At 35.1% G+C, this 11,405-nt stretch overlaps 1 protein-coding gene and 1 long non-coding RNA gene across 6 annotated transcripts in view; one reads left to right on the top strand and one right to left on the bottom strand.

Annotated features, from left to right (window-relative positions):
- The window catches only part of LOC144968118 (uncharacterized), a gene marked incomplete in the record, with an annotated part of 113,039 nt that overhangs the window by 62,366 nt on the left and 39,268 nt on the right, over nucleotides 1-11,405 (bottom strand).
- LOC144968119 (uncharacterized) lies at nucleotides 3,909-9,419 on the top strand. Its single transcript, XR_013644523.1, has 5 exons — nucleotides 3,909-4,050; nucleotides 4,282-4,404; nucleotides 7,763-7,885; nucleotides 8,922-9,044; nucleotides 9,273-9,419. It is a non-coding gene; the product is annotated as an uncharacterized LOC144968119 (long non-coding RNA).

The raw sequence follows: 11,405 nt of genomic DNA, 5'->3' as shown, positions 1-11,405 counted from the left end.
AATCAAAAAATGTGCTCAAAGTGCTTTACAAGGGGTCACTGGCCAACAGCAACATTTAACATTTAGGACGGGACATGACGCCTGTTAGGGTGATGTGACAATTTTTTTTTCTGACAGAGACAATGCTGTTAACGGTCAGGTCTCATTTTACACATGAGTATGGTGAGAGGATGTGAGTAAAGAGCCTTCTCCAAGGACCAACTATGAGCCGAGCGAGGATTGAACTCAGGACCTTCCGATCTGAAGCGAATCTCATACCACTGGACCACTATGCCACAATATTCAAGTTTCATTCTCTTCTTCTTCTTCTTCTTCTTCTTCTTCTTCTTCTTTCTTTCTTCTTCTTCTTCTTCTTCTTTTCTTCTTCTTCTTCTTCTTCTTCTTCTTCTCTTCTTCTTTCTCGTTCCTCTTCTTCTTCTTCTTTTCTTCTTTCTTCTTCTTCTCTTCTTCTTCTTCTTCTCTTCTTCTTTCTTCTTCTCTTCTTCTTCTTCTTCTTCTTTTCTTATTTTCTTCTTCTTCTTCTTCTTCTTTTCTTCTCTTCTTCTTCTTCTTCTTCTTCTTCTTCTTCTTCTTCTTCTTCTTCTTCTTCTTCTTCTTCTTCTTCTTCTTCTTCTTCTTTCTTCCTCTCCTTTCCTCCTCCCCTCCTTCCCTCCTCCTCCTCCTCCGCCTCCTCCTCCTCCCTCCTCCTCCTCCTCCCTTCTTCTTCTTCTTCTTCTTTTTCTTCTTCTTCTTCTTTTTCTTCTTCTTCTTCTCTTCTTTTTTTTCTTTTCTTTTCTTCTTCTTCTTCTTTTAAGGGCCCAAGGGCTTCAGTTGAAAATTGTTGGCCGTTTTTTCAAAAACAGGGGTTTTAGGGGGAAGCAGGGAGTGTTTTTTTAAAAGTATCAGTAGAAGGGCAAAATTTGGTTTTACCAAAATGGTTGGAGTGGAAAAAAAAAAAAAGGGGGGGGAAAAAATGATGGGGTTGGGGTTCTGAATGTGGAGGGGGATTTAAAAAATTAAAGCTGGTTTCTTTTTTTATTGCTTTCCGTTTCAAATGGTAGTGGAATTTCGAGTTTTCCTTTTGTGCTTTGTGGAATTGAGGGTTTGTTGATGGAACGTCTTTCTGTAGGGGGTTCCTTGAGATCGTTTATGAGCTTTGAAAAAGCTATGCAGCGTGGCTTGACCCCCTGTATCCGCTCTGATTTTTAGAGATTTTTCCCTTTTACCTGTTAACTGTTGTCGCGGGAAATAACATGTATTCAATATGTGACCAAAAAACTTGCCCTTTCAAATTTTGTCGTTAAATGACACTCAACTTGGCAAAAATCTAAAACCCTTGAATTTTTTTTCAAAGATGAGGGTCATTTAAATTTATTGATTTTGAAGGTGAGTTTTTGGCCAAATTTTTAAAACTGTTTTTGCATGCAGGTAAGGCATTTAAAATAGTTAAAAACTTTGTTTACACTTTTTTTTACAGTATTTAAATAAATTGAGCTATGTGTCTAGTGGTATGCACCCTTTTTGGATTGGGACCCGGGTTCGGGCTTGCTCGGCCATAGTTGACCTTGAAGGGGGTTTTTTACTTCATTCTTCACCGACTCAGGTGTAAGTTTAAGACGGGCCATTAAAAAGTTGCCTCTTCTGAAAAAAATTGTTAAACCCATGGGAACAGGGTACCCTTAAAATGCACTATTCATTATACACTTGTGATAAAATTTTCATAACGTGTATGCAGCCCTTTGATTTTTAAAACTTAAGATTATGAAAAAAGAAGTATATTACCCTTAATCCAGATTGAAAATTCTTTGGATACTCATCAATACAACAAAATCAAAACCCAATCTTAAGTCTTAGAGATATATCATCAATTTCAACGAAGTCAACATAATTCCCTTTAAATTTAAATCTTTGGATATCATCTCATACTTGACAACGAACAACATCACAATCTTAAGTCTTAGGATATATCATCTAGACAAAAATTCATCATCCAATCATAAGCTTTAAAACATAGTACACTCGGATTGCGACATTGTAAGTTGTTTTTACCCAAGTGATTTTTTTTTCTTGGGCCCCCCCCCCTTCTTCCCAATAATGTAGGGAAAAAAAACCCAAAAAACTCCCCAAAAAGTGATTCATTAAGTCAATTTTTATATCTGAAAATAATATCACAAAAAACAAATAAAATTTTTTGGATTTGGCAATGGTATGAATACAGCAATGAATGGTGTTCAAAAAAACTAGATTTTATGTTGTAAGATTTAGTTGGAAAAATTGGGGAGCAGGACTGGTGCAAAAAAATATCTGAAAAACTGTGTTTCCCGGGTTAAAATTTCCCGGCTGGTTTTTAAAAAGAACCCCCCCCCCCCAAAAAAAAAAAAAAACAAAAAAAAAGACAAAAAAAAAAAAAACAAAAAAAAAACAACCAAAATAATATTTAAAAAATCCCACAAAGAAAATAAAACAACCGAAAAAAAAAAATCTAGAATATATAAGGCCCCTTCCAAAAACAACAAAGAAAACTGATCACAAAGTCGATAAACAAAAAAAATTTTAACATGTACATATTCGGATGTTTCCATGTGACATCAAAAAATCTTTATCCCATGGTTGGCTATTTTGTAACACAGTGTTTACTTTGTAAAAAAAGGATAAAAAGTGAAAGAAGAAGTGAGTTAATTGTTTTCCTTTAGAGATAATTGGGTTTTGTTCAATCATTTACAAAGGTTTCTTTTAAATAAAAATTTTTAAAAAAACGATCAAGGGAGAAAATTGATATTGACAAAATTTTTGATTTTTCTCACCACATGTGATTTTTAGTTAATAGAATCATTTTTTTTTCCCCAAAAAGAAAAGGATACGATTGTACCTACAACCATGAATGAAGGTGTTTGTTTGTAAATAAAACTGTGCCCCGTGTCAAAATCCAAAAAATATTTGGGGGGATCTGCCCTTTAACCCCTGCCTTTAATTTCCATAATTTATTTTTCTATCAATCAGAGAATTTTTTATTTGGGGTTAAATTATTCCGGGGTCAAGTCGTAAACAAGACTTTTTTCCCAACATTTGAATGACTTTTTTTTATTGAAAAGATGTTAACATTGAAAATATTACAGTGAAAATATTACCATTCAGTCTTGAGTTGAAAATATTACTCGGACTACTACCCATGGTACTGTTTTGTAAAGGATTTAACAATTTCTATAATCTTCTAAAGACCCTGTTTGAATGATTTGAACTATCCCATCTTAGTGCTTTGTAGTTATTTTGAGTAACTTTCTTGGATTTGGAAAAGGGGCTATAGAATGCAGCAATGATTGGTGTTCAAAAAACATGGATTGTATGTTGTAAGATTTTGCTGGAAAAATTGGAGAGTGGGAAGTGGTGCAAAATATATATCTGAAAAGCTGTACATGATCCTGGATGTAAAATTTCCAGAGCTGGTTTAAAAAGACCCCCCCCCCCCCAAAAAAAAAAAAAAAAAAAAAAAGACAAAAAAGAAAAGACAAAACAAAAACCCAGAAAGAAAATAAAACAACCCGAAAAAAAATAATCTAAAATATATGATCCCCACCTACAAACAACAACAAAGAAAACTGAGTCACAATGTACGATAATCAAAAAAATTTGAACAGTGTCCTGTATTCGGATGTATTCCATGTGACATCAAAAAATCTTCATCCCACTGGTTGGACTATTTTGTACATCACAGTGTTTACTTTGTAACATAAAGGATGAATTGTGAAATGAAGAAGTAACATAGATTGTTTTCCTTTAGGAACAATATTGGGTTTTTGTTTACAACCATTTACAAGGCTTATCTTCAAATAAAAATTTTACAAAATTGATCAAGGCAGAAAATTGATATCTGACTAATTTGTGATTTTTCGTCAACCAGCATGTGACTATTTTAGTTTAATAGAATCATTTTTTTTTTTGTATCAACAGAAAAGAAAAAGGATACGACTTGTACCTACAACCATGAATGTCAAGGTAGTTTGTCCTGTATAAGTAAAATCTGTGACTGTGTCGGAATCACACAATATTGGGATGGATCTGCCTGTCAACCCCGTAAGTCCATTTAACTTTCACATAATTTTATTTTCTTCTATCAGAGTCTAGAGAATCTTTTTATTTGGAGTTAAGTTATTTTACTATCCCATTTTCTTCCTTTTTACTGGTGCTGATATGACCTTAATGTGTTGCAAGCGCCGTAAAACCCTGAAAAAAACGATAAGAACAAAAACAGTATCATTGTTTCCATGGTATATTAATGAGTGCGCAAATTTCTTTATTTACTAGGAAAGACGTTGTTTGACCCATGTGTTACATCTGATGAATGCCCAGAAACATTGACCTGTCTGAATAATGTGTGTAATTGCCAGGACACAGAATACGTTGAGGACAACAAATCATGTAAAGCAAGTAAGTAGTTGTCTTATATTATACCATTTTAATGTGTGTAAGATAGGGATATAGTTGATCAATAAATATATAATTATATAAAAAAAGAAAACCCAAAAATCGAGCTTTTATATAGCGCAATATCCTCTAAACGTGCTCAAAGTGCTTTACAAAGGCTCCCTGGCCAACAGCAACACAAAACATGTAGAACGGGACATGACTCCTGTTAGGCGCTACTGCTTTTTTTTCTGACAGAGACAACACTGTTTACCGCCAGGTACTCATTTTACACCTGAGTACAGTGAGGGAATGTGAGTAAAGAGCCTTTTCCAAGGACTCAACTCAGCACCGAGCGAGGCTCGAACCCAGGAGATTCCGATCCAAAAGCGAGTGTCATACCACAGGACCACATAGGTGCACAAATATATTTATATAGCTCACAGAATCCATATAGCACTCTTAGGTGTTATAAGGGGCAGTGTGACTCAGCGGTACGGTCTTGTCATCGTACCCGAAAGGTACTCAGCTCGATTACCCGTCACTGCACTGTGCGGCCTTGAGCAAGTCACCTCTCCCTAGCTCACTTTGCGGCACTGCTCTGTAGCTGATGCCTGGGTCTTCCCTTGGTGTAGACCCTAAAGACAAATTTCTCCAATGGGATGAATAAAGGGAATTTTTATTTTATTTTTATTTTTTACACAAGCAAAGACAAAATGTATATTTCAATGACTTACATAGCAATGGACATGACATTTTTACACACATGATAGAAAAAAAACATGATTTACAAAATAGAAATCATGAGACAAAAAGGTGAGTTTTCTGTTAATATTGAGCTTTTATATAGCTCAATATCCACTAAATGTGCTCAAAGTGCTTTACAAGGGGTCCCTGGCCAACAGCAACATTTAACATTTAGGACGGGACATGACGCCTGTTAGGTGATGTTACAATTTTTTTTCTGACAGAGACAATGCTGTTAACGGTCAGGTCTCATTTTACACCTGAGTATGGTGAGAGGATGTGAGTAAAGAGCCTTCTCCAAGGACTCAACCATGAGCGAGGCTTGAACTCAGGACCTTCCGATTCAAAAGCGAGTCTCATACAACTGGACCACATAGCCACAAATATTCAAGTTTCATTCTTCTTCTTCTTCTTCTTCTTCTTCTTCTTCTTCTTCTTCTTCTTCTTCTTCTTCTTCTTCTTCTTCTTCTTCTGTTAAGGCCAAAGCTTCAGGATGAAGATTGTATGGCCGATTTTTCAATAACAGGGGTTTTAGAGGGAAGCAGGGAGTGATTTTTTAAAGTCATCAGTAGAAAGGGCTTGTTTACAATTGGTTGGAGTGGAAGAAAGAGAAAAGATGATGGTTTGTTCTTGAGTGAGGGATTTCAAAATTAAATGCTGAGTTTCTTGTTTTATTGCTTTTCCGTTTCAAATGGATAGTTGGAATTTCGAGTTTTCCGTTTGGATGTGCTTTGTGGAATATGAGGAGTTTGTTGATGGAACGTCTTTCATGTAGCGGGTTCCATTGGAGATCGTTTATGAGCATTGAAAAAGACTATGACAGCAGCTGGCTTGACACCCGTGATATCCGCTCTGATTTTAGAGATCTTTCCATTTACCTGTTAACTGTTGTGCGCTGGAATAACATGTATTCAAATATGTGACCAAAAAACATGTCCTTCAAATATCGATCGATTTAAATGACACTCAACTTGGCAAAAACTCTCAAACCTTGATTATTTTTTTCTAAGATGAGGGTCATTTAAATCTATTGATATTTGAAGGATGAGTTTTCTGGCCATATTTTTAAACACATGTTTTTGCATGCAGAGTAAGGCAGTTAAATAGTTAAGAACTTTGTTTACACCATTTTTTACAGATATTAAAATCAATATGCAGCTATGTGTCTAGTGGTATGACACTCACTTTTGGATTGGAAGATCCTGGGTTCGGGTCTTGCTCGGCGCATAGTTGAGTCCTTGAAGAAGGCTTTTTACTTACATTCTCTCACCGTACTCAGGTGTAAGTTAAGTACCGGGCCATTAACAGCGTTGTCTCTGTCTGTTTTGTTTATAACAATTTCTGAATAATAACACTTAAGGACTATTTTTAAATCAAGGGTACACTTATTGGCCACTATCTCATTATACACCGTGTGATAAATTTACATGAACTGTGTATGCAGCCTTAGATTTTGAAAAAGCTTAAGATTATGAAATCTGAAGTATATATACCATTAATCCACGATTGGAAAATTCTTAGAGATATCATCATCATACTTGACAACAAAGTCAACATCACAATCTTAAGTCTTAGAGATATCATCATCATACTTGACAACGAAGTCAACATCACATTCTTAATTAAGTCTTAGAGATATCATCATCATACTTGACAACGAAGTCAACATCACAATCTTAAGTCTTAGAGATATCATCATCATACTTGACAACGAATTCATCATCACAATCATAAGTCTTAGAGACATAGTACACTCTGGATATGTCGACATTGCTTAAGTTGATTTTTACCTAAGTTGATTTTTTTTTCTTGGTCCCTCCCCCTTCTTCCTATATAATAGTAGTGAAAAAAACCAACAAACTCCACATAAGTCGATTTCACTTAAGTCAATGTTCTTATCACTCATGACTACAATAATATCACAAATAAACAAATGACTTTCTTGGATTTGGACAAGTGGCTATAGAATACAGCAATGAATGGTGTTCAAAAAATCTAGATTGTATGTTGTAAGATTTAGTTGGAAAAATTGGGGAGCAGGCACTGGTGCAAAATATATATCTGAAAAGCTGTGTATGATCCTGGGTGTCAAAATTTCCAGAGCTGGTTTAAAAAGAACCCCGCCCCCCCAAAAAAAAATAACAAAAAAAAAGACAAAAAAAAAACAAAAAAAAAAACAACCAAAAATAATATTTAAAAAATTCCACAAAGAAAATAAAACAACCCGAAAAAAAAAATCTAGAATATATAAGGCCCACTTCCACAAAAATCAACAAATAGGAAAACTGAGTCACAATAGTACGATAATCAAAAAAATGTGAACAATGTACAGTATTCGGATGTATTCCATGTGACATCAAAAAATCTTCATCCCACTGGTTGGACTATTTTGTACATCACAGTGTTTACTTTGTAACATAAAGGATAAATTGTGAAATGAAGAAGTGACGTAAATTGTTTTCCTTTAGAGATGATATTGGGTTTTTGTTTACAATCATTTACAAGGCTTATCTTTAAATAAAAATTTTACAAAATCGATCAAGGCAGAAAATTGATATCTGCCAAATTTGTGATTTTTCGTCAACCAGCATGTGACTATTTTAGTTTAATAGAATCATTTTTTTTGTATCAACAGAAAAGAAAAAGGATACGACTTGTACCTACAACCATGAATGTCAAGGTAGTTTGTCTTGTATAAGTAAAATCTGTGACTGTGTCAAAATCACACAATATTGGGATGGATCTGCCTGTCAACCCCGTAAGTCCATTTAACTTTCACATAATTTATTTTCTTCTATCAGAGTCTAGAGAATCTTTTTATTTGGAGTTAAGTTATTCCGGTGGTCAAGTCAGTAAACAAGACTTTTTCCAACATTTGAATGACTTTCTTTTTATTGAAAAGATGTTAACATTGAAAATATTACAGTGAAAATATTACCATTCAGTCTTGAGTTGAAAATATTACTCGGACTACTCCCCATGGTACTATTTTGTAAAGGATTGAACAATTTCGAGAAACTTCTAAAGACCTTGTTTGAATGATTTTAAATATCCCATCTCAGTGGTTTGTGGTTATTTTGAGTAACTTTCTTGGATTTCGACAAGTGGCTATAGAATACAGCAATGAATGGTGTTCAAAAAATCTGGATTGTATGTTGTAAGATTTTGTTGGAAAAATTGGGGAGCAGGCACTGGTGCAAAATATATATCTGAAAAGCTGTGTATGATCCTCGATGTCAAAATTTCCAGAGCTGGTTTAAAAAGAACACCCCCCCCCCCCCCAAAAAAAAAACAAACAAACAAAAATACAAAAACAAACAAAAACCCAAAAACAACAACAAAAATCCCCCAAAAAACCCAACAAAAATCCCGCAAAGAAAGTAAAGCAACCCGAAAAAAAATAATCTAAAATATATAATCCCCACCTCCAAACAACAACAAAGAAAACTGAGTCACAATGTACGATAATCAAAAAAATTTGAACAGTGTCCTGTATTCGGATGTAATCCATATTGACATCAAAAAATCTTCATCCCACTGGTTGGACTATTTTGTACATCACAGGTTTACTTTTAACATAAAGGATAAATTGTGAAATGAAGAAGTGACGTAGATTGTTTTCCTTTAGAGATGATATTGGGTTTTTGTTTCAATCATTTACAAGGCTTATCTTCAAATAAAAATTTTACAAAATTGATCAAGGCAGAAAATTGATATCTGACAAATTTGTGATTTTTCGTCAACCAGCATGTGACTATTTTAGTTTAATAGAATCATTTTTTTTGTATCAACAGAAAAGAAAAAGGATACGACTTGTACCTACAACCATGAATGCCAAGGTAGTTTGTCCTGTATAAGTAAAATCTGTGACTGTGTCGGAATCACACAATATTGGGATGGATCTGCCTGTCAACCCCGTAAGTCCATTTAACTTTCACATAATTTATTTTCCTCTATCAGAGTCTAGAGACTCTTTTTATTTGGAGTTAAGTTATTTTACTATCCCATTTTCTTCCTTTTTACTGGTGCTGATATGACCTTAATGTGTTGCAAGCGCCGTAAAACCCTTAAAAACGATAAGAACAAAAACAATATCATTGTTTCCATGGTATATTAATGAGTGCGCAAATTTCTTTATTTACCAGGAAAGACGTTGTTTGACCCATGTGTTACATCTGATGAATGCCCAGAAACATTGACCTGTCTGAATAATGTGTGTAATTGCCAGGACACAGAATACGTTGAGGACAACAAATTATGTAAAGCAAGTAAGTAGTTGTCTTATATTATACCATTTTAATGTGTGTAAGATAGGGATATAGTTGATCAATAAATATATAATTATATAAAAAAAGAAAACCCAAAAATTGAGCTTTTATATAGCGCAATATCCTCTAAACGTGCTCAAAGTGCTTTACAAAGGGTCCCTGTCCAACAGCAACACAAAACATATAGAAATGACTCCTGTTAGGCGCTACTGCTTTTTTTTCCGACAGAGACAAGGCTGTTTATGGCCAGGTACTCATTTTACACCTGAGTACAGTGAGAGAATGTGAGTAAAGAGCCTTTTCAAGGACTCAACTCTTCACCGAGCGAGGCTCGAACCCAGGAGATTCCGATCCAAAAGCGAGTGTCATACCACAGGACCACATAGGTGCACAAATATATTTATATAGCTCACAGAATCCATATAGCACTCTTAGGTGTTATAAGGGGCAGTGTGACTCAGCGGTACGGTCTTGTCATCGTACCCTAATGGTACTGAGCTTGATTACCCGTCACTGCACTGTGTGGCCTTGAGCAAGTCACCTCTCCCTAGCTCACTTTGCGGCACTGCTCTGTGGCTGACGCCTGGGTCTTCCCTTGGTGTAGACCCCTAAAGACAAATTTCTCCAATGGGATGAATAAAGAGAATTTTTATTTTATTTTTAGTTTTTACACAAGCAAAGACAATATGTGTATTTCAATGACTTACATAGCAATGGACATGACATTTTACACACATGATAGAAAAAAAAAGTTGATTTACAAAATAGAAATCATGAGACAAAAAGGTGAGTTTTCTGTTAATATTGAGCTTTTATATAGTCAATATCCACTAAATGTGCTCAAAGTGCTTTACAAGGGGTCATGGCCAACAGCAACATTTAACATTTAGGACGGGACATGACGCTGTTAGGTGATGTGTTACAATTTTTTTTCTGACAGAGACAATGCTGTTAACGGTCAGGTCCTATTTTACACCTGAGTATGGTGAGAGGATGTGAGTAAAGAGCCTTCTCCAAGGACTCAACTATGAGCCGAGCGAGGATTGAACTCAGGACCTTCCGATCTGAAAGCGAGTCTCATACCACCGACCACATAGCCACAAATATTCAAGTTTCATTCTTCTTCTTCTTTCTTCTTCTCTTCTTCTTCTTCTTCTTCTTCTTCTTCTTCTTCTTCTTCTTCTTCTTCTTCTTCTTCTTCTTCTTCTTTTCTTCTTCTTCTTCTTCTTCTTCTTTCTTCTTCTTCTTCTTCTTCTTCTTCTTCTTCTTCTTTCTTCTTCTTTTCTTCTTCTCTTCTTCTTCTTCTTCTTCTTCTTCTTCTTCTTCTTCTTCTTCTTCTTCTTCTTCTTCTTCTTCTTCTTCTTCTTCTTCTTCTTCTTTCTTCTTCTTCTTCTTCTTTCTTCTTCTTCTTCTTCTTCTTCTTCTTCTTCTTCTTCTTCTTCTTCTCTTCTTCTTCTTTCCTTCTTCTTTCTTCTTCTTCTTCTTCTTCTTCTTCTTCTTCTTCTTCTGTTAAGGCCAAGCTTCAGGCTGAAGATTGTATGGCCGATTTTTCAATAACAGGGGTTTAAGAGGGAAGCAGGGAGTGATTTTTTAAAGTCATCAATAGAAAGGGCTTGTTTACAATTGGTTGGAGTGGAAGAAAGAGAAAAGATAATGATTGTTCTTGAGTGAGGGATTTCAAAATTAAATGCTGAGTTTCTTGTTTTATTGCTTTTCCGTTTCAAATGGATAGTTGGAATTTCGAGTTTTCCGTTTGGATGTGCTTTGTGGAATATGAGGAGTTTGTTGATGGAACGTCTTTCATGTAGTGGGTTCCATTGGAGATCGTTTATGAGCATTGAAAAGACTATGACAGCAGCTGGCTTGACACCCGTGATATCCGCTCTGATTTTAGAGATCTTTCCATTTACCTGTTAACTGTTGTCGCTGGAATAACATGTATTCAAATATGTGACCAAAAAACTTGTCCTTCAAATATCGATCGATTTAAATGCACTCAACTTGGCAAAA

Source organism: Berghia stephanieae, chromosome 3, assembly GCF_034508935.2.
Source record: "Berghia stephanieae isolate SIO BIC M18660-M18661 chromosome 3, UCSD_Bste_1.3, whole genome shotgun sequence".
Classification (NCBI taxonomy): domain Eukaryota; kingdom Metazoa; phylum Mollusca; class Gastropoda; order Nudibranchia; family Aeolidiidae; genus Berghia; species Berghia stephanieae.
Note: the sequence above shows the minus strand (reverse complement) of the source record. Positions and strands in the feature narration are given on the sequence as shown.